A 10,267-nucleotide genomic window follows, 5' to 3' on the forward strand; every position below is an offset into this window, starting at 1 on the left:
CTACTTCGTGAGAATCGCAATCATTTCGCCGTGTAATAATTAGAGAGCGTATTAAAATCATTTAACTCTTTATTTATAGAGGCTTTTCAAGATAATCAAGTGAATATGTACCAATAAATTACTTCAAGTGAAGCAAAGAGACGGAAATGAAAAAGTATTTTTACGTGTCTTTAGGGTCTAGCAAATTATATGAATATTTAGAACTATTGAGAGAATTTTTCATGTAGATCGAATCTAATTGTAGTCCTATTTTTGTAATCAAGTTCGGAGTTTCGAGTACCCAAGGTTGATGTAGAGCGGTCTTAGGTTTTAATTCTCCGTATAGAACCTGCTTACTTGACTACCTAAGGAACTTAATAAAAAATATCGAGACCTTAAACTGCGATATCAACATATGCATGACTGAGCCGGTATAGAGTGACAGAAGGCCAGTGAAACGTGAAATTATTTGTGAAAACGAGAAGCAGTCATCGCATTCATGTTCATTTTAATAAGCCCTTTGTGGACTTTCTAAAACTTATCCTTTCGTTGAATTACGGGTGAAAATGTGTCAGGTATCGTATCAAATCAGTGTATTTGCTTGTAAACATTCCTGCTCCGTTCAAAGTTAAGGTATGGTCTTAGTGGACGAGTTGATGAGTCACCTTAGTGCATTCGTGACGAGTAATAAAAAAATAATATAACACATTCATGGTTACAGATATGTTGTGAATAGGTAGTTTTTAAGCACTCTGAGAAGTTATTAATTTGTGTAACATGAAAACACTCTTGAAAACACGAACACTCTTGCAATTTTCCTCTTAACGAAGATTTAATAGCGACTATTTCCGACGTAACTAGTCTAAACTTGATTTCAAACTTGGCAATGATGTAATACATCGAAACTAGTCGACACATGTATTAATTGGAAAATTGCTAGAGTTTTCGTCTGTTACAAGGGAACGGTTCCTCCACATCACACCTAAATTGGTAATTTATATTTTGAAACATGCTTGCAATTCGGACTAGTTCTGATGCAAAAAATGTTTGAGATTGTAATATCGAATTTTTTCCCCAAGAATTAATCAAACCATTTAAAGGAAGGGAGGAAGGTGCTGCTAATTTAGTACTGTCTTAACTCTTATATCTGCGCTAATGGTAACACCATAATTCTTCAGGTTGTAGTCCTCCGCTACCAAAAGAGCATGTATAAGATCTGTCATTTCGATGTAAATTTATATGAAAGCACGAGAAGAAACTTTTATTAGAGCCATTTAATAATATACCGTAGAGAGTTCAAATTCGATACAATTGTCGAAGTTGTCAAAATACTTGCCATATCAATGCAGCCTCCTTAAAAATACTATACTTAAGCTTGTGAATGCAAAATTTAAAAATATTGACGGAAAAAGTGGGAAAATTCGTGAAAATCAGGTTTGCAGATGACCAAGCTCTAGTTTGTTGATCAACCAAGGGGGGGTTGTAAGCATTGCTGAGTGAATTGGAGTAAAAGTTATTAAGCGTCTTCAAAACAGTCCCCTTGTGCATTAACTCTCCGATTTCAGCGCCTCTGCCACGCTCTGGTACGCTTCCTGGAAGGCGTCGACGGGCACGGGTCGTCTCGTTCAGGCACCTTGTCACGACATATTTTATATAATCCAGTGATCCAAAATGGTATTCAAAGGGGTTGTACTTGGGAAAAATTTTGATTGCTTTAGTTAAAATTTTGATTTCTTTTTGAGAAATATTCCCTAATTGAAGTATTCGTCGCCATTTGGCATTGGGATCTTTTAAATATTCGGGGTTGTTGAGGCTATTTTCGAAAGTTTCTTCCAGTAAAGTTTATTAATTAGATCGTCTGAATAGCCATTGTTTACTGCTAACGTTTTAATCATATTAAGTTCCTTACTTATATTGAATTTTGACTTAGGGATAGAGGCTAATCGATGGATCATTGCATGAAATGTCAAAAGCTTTTGGGTGAAGCAATGCCTTGAAGATGAATTAATTAATTGGTCCGTGTACATCTCCTTCTGAAAAATGGAGCACTTAAACCGGTATTTGTCTTTACTTGTGGATGGGTGGAGGAAATTCAGGGAACCTCTTTGGTCTTTTTCCCACATGAATTGTACATTAGAATATTTAAAAGATTCCACTGCCAAATGGCGACGAATACTCGCGTTGCTAGGATGAGCTTGCCAACGAAATTTTGTATCCCACCCTCTCCCCACTCCTTGACCTACCACTCTTCCGAGTCGACGATTTACACCGAAAGATGTAATTCTCTTTTCTTCCCAGGTACATTGTAACCCCTTTCCCTCCTTCTCGGAACAACCCCCCTCCCCCGATCAGAAGGTATACGTGTACATATATACCAAGTTTGCTTCTATGAAGACCACCTGATGATGACGTTCAGCGTCGAAACTTGGGGCATATTTTTCAATAAAATGTGTCGAATTACAAAGTCAATAATTCCATTTCAATACATTAAGCAAATTACGCCGAGTTACGCCGGAGAAAACAAATTTTACCTCCAAATGTTATCGCATACCATTGCTCCATGGAGTGTGGCATGGTGAATTTGTAACGCGACCTTCGAACAGGGGTTCAGTCTAGCAGCGATCCACAGATTGTAACGGCCCGCAGACAGCTGACGCGGATCGTGTTGCTTTCCAAAGACCTCTCACCATTTTTCCCGCCACAAATCGTCCCACTTCAGTCGTCTGCTTCGCCAGAAAAAAAAGCGTTTTACTTACTTTTTGCGAGAGACATTGTATGTTGATCCTGATGTATTTGTGATACACTTCGAGGGTCTTGTTTTGAATATAATACGGAGAGGATTTGAGCTCACGGACCGAGATATCCTACTGATGGAAAAGGGATTCAGAAGGTCCTTTTTTACAATTTAGATTTCATTAAATCATATTTTTTGCACAACCCCTTCACATTATACTAATATCCCATATTTTTATTTTATTCTTTCAATGTAGCCTTTCCTGTAATCACAGTTCAATAAACGTGATAATCCCGTAATTACAGTGAATGCTAGGTGTATTTTCAAGGTATTGCGGAGTTGTTGGCCTTATGATTACGTGTGATTACGAGGTTGAGTGTTATGCAAAAAGATTGAAGTACTTTACTTGTCGCATACGTGCATCGTCATCTTTATGCATTTATTATCAGGACCGACACAATCTAGGATTCAACATTTGAATGTTTAATTTCAGAATGGGAAATATGGGATAAATTGATGGTCCACGGTGGGAAAGCTGAACCAAATAGGAAGAATATAACCCTCTTTAGATAGAAAATAGAGTGGTATTCGATTTAATAATGCACAAAAAGATTAAAATAACAACGAAAATAGATATTTTCAAAGAAAATAATGCGTATGTCAGGCGGGGAAATCCGTCCAGCACTCGTTCTATAATAGTTATGCGCATAATACAATCCAGGACTTTATCAATTCTTTCTTTTAGTGATGAGTTATTCGTATCCGTTGATATTTTATGTTGCGAACTAAGCTGACCGATGAAAGAAAAAAAAATGTATTCTGTTTGGCCGTTTTCAATAAAAATCCTGGATTTGTTGAAGAAATCCGATTATCAACAGTGGAAAGATTCTACGAATGTTTTTGATGCTGATTTTCTTCTCCATTTTGGTTAATTGGAATGAAACGCAAACTCACTGGTTTAGTTTGTTCTTGTGGCATTGATATTTCATTTTTAAGTTTAAATTTCATTCATTTTTAGTTTTGCGTCCGTTAGGTCATTTTTTGTGGTTTAAGTATGCATAACCATAAACCCATTGTAATTATACCATTCCAAAGAAGTGTATTATAACAAATTGTAACATGCAGCATCGAAAATCATGGAAATTGAATAATTCAAGGAAATTTTACATACCTTTTTTCATTCAAGAATTATTTTTATTTTTAGTAAGTAAAACGAAGACGAAATAATTTTATCAAAAGACGTATTCCCCAGAGCTTGATATGGAGTGTGCCACATTACCCTTAACTTCAGTACCCGTTGTCACATCGCGGGAACGGAAACATATGGAAATAATTGCCTAGAAGGGGAATTGATATGAGCAGTTTTCGTTCATAATTTTGACTTAAATCATTGCTAAGTTTCCATGTGCCATCCCGTTTGCTCTGTCCTCTTCGCTATCACTTAAATGCCTACAAAAGATATCCAGACTGGCGATGCAGTGTGAAGGATACGTTCCACATTCCTACTTATCGTGGATTCCAAAGAGCATCATCATCCCAATGCCTCGTGTAGTGTTCGCTTTAATTTGCTGTTTGCACTGCGGACAAAGATCGCTCTGTTTTTTCGCTACCACGAAGATAGTATCCATTGGGAGGAGGAGGGGGTGCATTAGCCGCTTCTTCGGACTACATGCAAATGTACTCCAAGTGATCTCTTAGAGGCTTGGTGTCTGTTTTATATGTTTAGCAATGTTCTTTGAAAAAATATCGAAGGAAATAATGGATTTAGTATTTTTTAAATACAGAAAAAATATTACATCTGACTATCATGGTAATTGTCGCAATATTTTGTTATTCTGTCATAATCAGTTTTATTTATTCTACCGATTGAAATGATAACAGTTATCAATGACTTTGTTACTAGGCTGCGTTCAATTAATGGGAATACATTATGAAAATTAAAGTTCACGATTGTATCAATGTGTCTGAGAATATATCCTAAGTTAATTTACTTTCAGCGCAGAAGGGACGTAGGATTTCCATTTTCCATTCGTCATGAGACGAATGTGAGATCACATCATGTAAGCCATTGAAGTAAATGCAATCAATGTGAAATTCGTGAACTGGCTCCGTTCTTTCGTCGTCCACATTGAAAATCAGTCGAATTCGAGACCGTTTAGGAAGAGCCATATCAAAACCTGACGGTAAACTGAAATGGGAAGATGTGTGTTGCAGAATATTGAAATTATCTTACATTTCTAAATGAGATGTGTGTCCACCGTTTCCTTGGATCTTACTCTCAGAAATACGGTAGTCGATAAAATAAATACAAATTTACCTTTTTGGATAGCGTGAGATATTTTATTTTATAAAAATATCAGTTCGGATGTCGGGTGGTTTTTAAATGTTCCTTTAGAACTTGAGAATCGGCTAATTATCATGCTCTTTATTGATCTTGATAAAATTATCAAACTCCCGCGGAAAGTGAGCACCCATTATTATTTACTTTTAGCCATTAATTTTTTCGTAGTGACCACGGAAACGAATATTTATTGGTAATCTTAAACCTGATTTTGAACTTGTTAATGCAATGACAGGAACTCAATTTAAAAAATATCTAACCTAAAAGGCCCGTGTTCTAATCTATGCCTTAAAATGGCTCGTCAATACAAGTATTCCAAAACATGATATAGCCGTGAATAAATGGTAAATATTATTTGAAAAAGAAATTTTTGCTTATACTTATGCATATATTTTACTTTGTTAAATAATGATTGGTCACCCATTTTTTAACAATCTTTATAATAATGCACGTCCTATAGTCCTGAAAATTTTCCGCCCTCAATAGGATGTTGTGTTTAAAATTACTTTACGTAAATAACCATACACGTATGAATAGTTTAGTCATCTTAAGTAAATGTAGGACTAGAATCGATTGACCAAAATAATGTCGCTATAAATAAGTTTCATTTTGAGAACATATCTCTATACTAAGGTAAACTGTGGGTAAAAATGTTTCTCTACCAATTAAGTCCTCGCTGTATGTAGTTTGGTAAAAACCTTCGGGCTCCGCTAATAGCCATTATTCGATATTAGCGTCCGGTTAACTATCTTAAAGATGGCAATTTACATTGTTTGGTCTTCAGAGGAGAAAGGCAAACAGTTCTTTTCATGGTGAATATGGATTGACGACATTCGGATTTTTTATTGATATTTTATAGTTCTTTTTAGGTTATGAAATCGACTTCCTTGTTTGTCTAGAATATCTCGAATTTTCCGTAAAACCTTTTTCTAAGTCGGACAAACTTCACACAGTCAGTTTGAACGGGTTAGGACACTGCTCTACTGTTATCTCGGCATGAAATTCTGCTGGCGTGAGATTTTTGTTGCGTTGTCACTTAGGTTTAATGCTGACCAAAAGATTTTATCTCTAAGTATTTGTTTTTACGCAACCATCCATTATAATGCGAGCAATGGAGATTACACCATGTGAGAATGGCGTTACTAGCTCTTTTCAGGGAGAAACCTATAGCCTTCCAAATTCTCCAGGTCCTGAGAAAACTTGTTCTTGTTGGCAATGACTACAGGTATTGCAGATGGTTGAGATCTATTTTACTTGAATCGTTAATATTCATTGCTAACTGCAGTACTGAACGGCCGAAAATTTCCTTCTCCAGTGTATTGAGCTTCGGGTAAAATTGTGGTCCCAGCACTCAGATTTCGGTGCATCACATTTATCAAGCACAACTCAAGGACTGTTATCCTGGAGACACCTGCCGCAAAGCAAGTTTCGCATTTCAGTGACCAGCCACCACGTGCTGCTCGTATGAACTCTGTTCTCACAATTCCCCGAAATACCAATTACCGGTCGTGTTTTTAAAGTGTATCCTATTATATTTATAGAAGGAAGCAGAGAGAGCGAGTTTATTTTTTTGTTTAGTAGATAGTGTTTGTTCGATACCTTGAAAAATATTTCGGAATCTCAGACGAATGGAAGTTCTTTCATTCAAGGCTTTCTCCTTATTGTTAACAGGTTTTGTTTACTGAAATGTCCTTATATTCTACACACAACGAGAATTTAATGATTTAACGGAAGTACTAAGATGCAATAATCTACAGCATTTTGAATTTCAGTATGTATTCCGTGGATTGCATCATGTCTTGTATTTTATCAGTATAAGGAAGCATCTCTTAGTCAACTTGTTTATTTAATTTACCTGCAGCTTGGTTAGATATGACACATCGTTTACCCTTATCCCATTTCCGTTTATTGATCTATTATCCTTATTAGTCGTAATTCACTTAGATTTGAAGGGAATCAGTACAAACCTACATTTCTGTTATGCATAAATAATAGTTTCGTGCCCTCAAGACCACCCTCGTCAACAGTAACTTCTACATAATTTGATTCCTTTAAGTCTTCCGTCAATAACGTAGCAGGAAACCAGATGTTGGGAATGAGTTCTAAACGTAAAATATCTGTATGCCAACTATTAATGGCGTTGAGGGTTGGTGCAGTCTTCTTGGAGGCAGTTGGTGGCAACATTTTTTGGAGTCCTATTTGTTAAGAATAATTAGAACAAATAGATGAGAATATTTATACTCTTTACACTCATCTGTTTCGCACGACTCATGGCTGTGAAATTATCCCTTATTATTGTGAGGTCGTTTCGTTAGACATACGGAAGAGATAATAATTTTGGTTCATGTCCTATAATTGGGTTTCCTCTCACAGTATTCCAAGAGTTTGGAATCCAATCCCTTTTTAAATTTGGCTTTGTCTTGCTTTTTATATTGAATAATGCCAAGCATTACATTCCTGACACCTCCTCTTTCTAATTATTAAAATAATATTCAGTATTTAGGTGTTGTTACAATTTTTCAACCTCAATACAGCATTTTTCACTTGGCTGCTTCTCAACGTCGCAGGCCTTCAGCACCACTCATTGTAACGTAATTCCAGAACGCACCAAATAGTAACTACCTAAGCCTCTCGTAATTACTCCATCGATTTATCCAGTTATCTCATGACCGTCCGATTCATGTCACCAAACCCGGGCGCAAGAAATAAGTGCTTTAGGTTTTAATATGTATTTGCAATATCAATTTGGAAAATCTTGTCCTTGTTTTGCTCCTCAAGAATTACCTGAAAATGTCAAAAAGACGCGAAAAAACTAAAACTAAGAGCAGTCAATTTTTTTTCTTCGAAAGCGATGAAAATACGGGTATTTTTTAAGCTACGCGCATTCACATTCAGAGTGAAAAGCATGAGTGCGTTTAGCAGATTAGTTCTTCGTAAACAGTTTAGATTTTCATAACACGAGTACCGAATTTGGGGCTCTATACTTCATAGTGAAGAGACACCAGAAAAAGTAATGATTCATTCGCTATACTCGTACTACAGGAGATTTAGAAATATTTGCTAGTCTTATAATCTTTATAAAATGAGAAAGTTCTTTTTGCTTTCTTTTAAATTCACTTGTAATTCAAGAGCGTAAAAATGTAAAATGAAGTGGAATGCGACTCGTACGTATGTTTGCATAGTGTGGAAAATACGCGCTTACTGAAATGTAGCGCAAGAATATTTGTATAAGCTAGAGATTCCTACATTTTTAAATAATTTTATTAAGAAAAATGTATCAAATACAACTATATAATTTGTTCAACATCTCAGACCGTTCGACCGACAACGTGAATGTACGGCACGTGAGGATTATGCTAATTTGTTTTCTGTAATTCATTTCAAGATTTTCCCGTCTCCTCTTTCGATTAATGTGATGAAGAGTTAAAAATAATGAAGGGAGGATCAGTTCAAGTTCTTAGATTACCTATCGATTTTATTACTTTGATCTAATTAGACCTTTAATAAACAACTGAAACTGTAATTCTTTTTTGCTGGTATGTATTAAAGTTAATCGGCCACTTTTTCATTTACCTTTTACGTCAATAGTCCTTTTAAGTAAGCAGTAGTCAAGCACTTTTAAGTCACTAAGTAAGTCTTTCTCTTTTGTCAGCAATCCGAAATTACTTTTGGGGATTACACGCTCATCCCATATATTGTAGGAATATAGCCGCAGTATGATTTTTCATTACTAAGGTGTTATATACTAATTGCGAGTTAATTTTTGGTCAACCATTGCATGAAATACACGGATATTTTTGTAAAAAATTGGAGAAAAAGATTTGTTTTCTTGGCGTTCCTACCCTTGGATGGTAATAAAATTCGTATTGTTTTTATAACAAGGATACATATATTCTTTACATTTCATGAATGTAAGAGCTCTAAACGCGTTGTTGCTTCTCATATACTATATAATAAGTACAGCTCAGTAATGATGCGAAGTAGCTTTTCGAATCCACCTTTAAGGACTAGCCATTGTTTAATATGAACTCCTTTTCAAATCAGTTGATAGGATTTCAGCGAATAATGTGAAAGATAAGAAAAAACTCGACCTTGTTTTCCAGGAAAAACTTTAATGTGTGTCACGTCACGAACTACTAATGCATTTGTTCGCTGTGAATATCTCCCTTTAACATTCCATTCCTTTAGTGAAAGATAAAAACATTTAAGAACTATCAAACATACCTGCATTTTTCAATTCTATTATGTGCTGTATGAATAAAGAGAAGTTAATTTCACTCGGGGTATTTTAAAACCAAAATTAAACGACTCTTGTAATATTGAGACAATTAAACCTCATCTTAATTTTAGGTTTTAACGGTGATAAAAGTTCTTATAAGACATTTTATATCATATGTTTGTTAGACGCATAATTTAATTCAGCAAATTATAAAACAAAATGAAAGTAATAATTTTGACTTGACCTGGATGGTTCCTTATTCTGCTCTAACGTTTAGTTGAACGACATGTCCAACGAAAGTGTCCCCACGACTGTGTGAACATCCCACTGCCCAATTTACACGCGCGCGCACCCGCTCCACCCTCCCTTAAAGAAATATATATCCGCAACCGATCAATATTGGCTTAAGATTATTGATTGACCATCATTTGAAATAGTCTTCGCGGTAGCAATTTTTCTTGAGCCTTGCCTCGTCCAATATTTTTAGATGCTGCGATAACTGTTTTTGTTGCTAGTTAGGTCCGACTTTTATTTGAAGTAATTCATCACCAAGGGAAGTATCGAGTCCCGATAAAACCTCTTACACATTAATTAACATTCGAATTCAAAATTTATTTTGAATTTGCATATCCGTGACTTTCACGCACCTTATTAAGATTGCAAAATAATTGATTCCTAGGTTCTGCATCGGTACAGCCGACAAGTTAATTGAAGGAAGATAACCATTCTCGTCAAAAACCAATGTCAGGATATTCCATGACTTGCATATACATTCATTACGCGATAAAAAATTAAATACGCAAAAGGCTCCCTTGAGTGAGGATTAATCATCCTTATTTACGTTTCCATATTTTCCAATGCATTAGCGTTATGACTTATGTTTTCTCATTTTTCCAATCCCATAGGGTTTAATGTAATACACAAAACAAGACGAACTAATCTCCGGCGGTGATCTTGGGGTCATTGCACTCCCACACAAAAGGTCCTTTGATTA

This window comes from Hetaerina americana, unplaced genomic scaffold (assembly GCF_022747635.1).
Source record: "Hetaerina americana unplaced genomic scaffold, ioHetAmer1.1.p SCAF_76, whole genome shotgun sequence".
Lineage (NCBI taxonomy): Eukaryota > Metazoa > Arthropoda > Insecta > Odonata > Calopterygidae > Hetaerina > Hetaerina americana.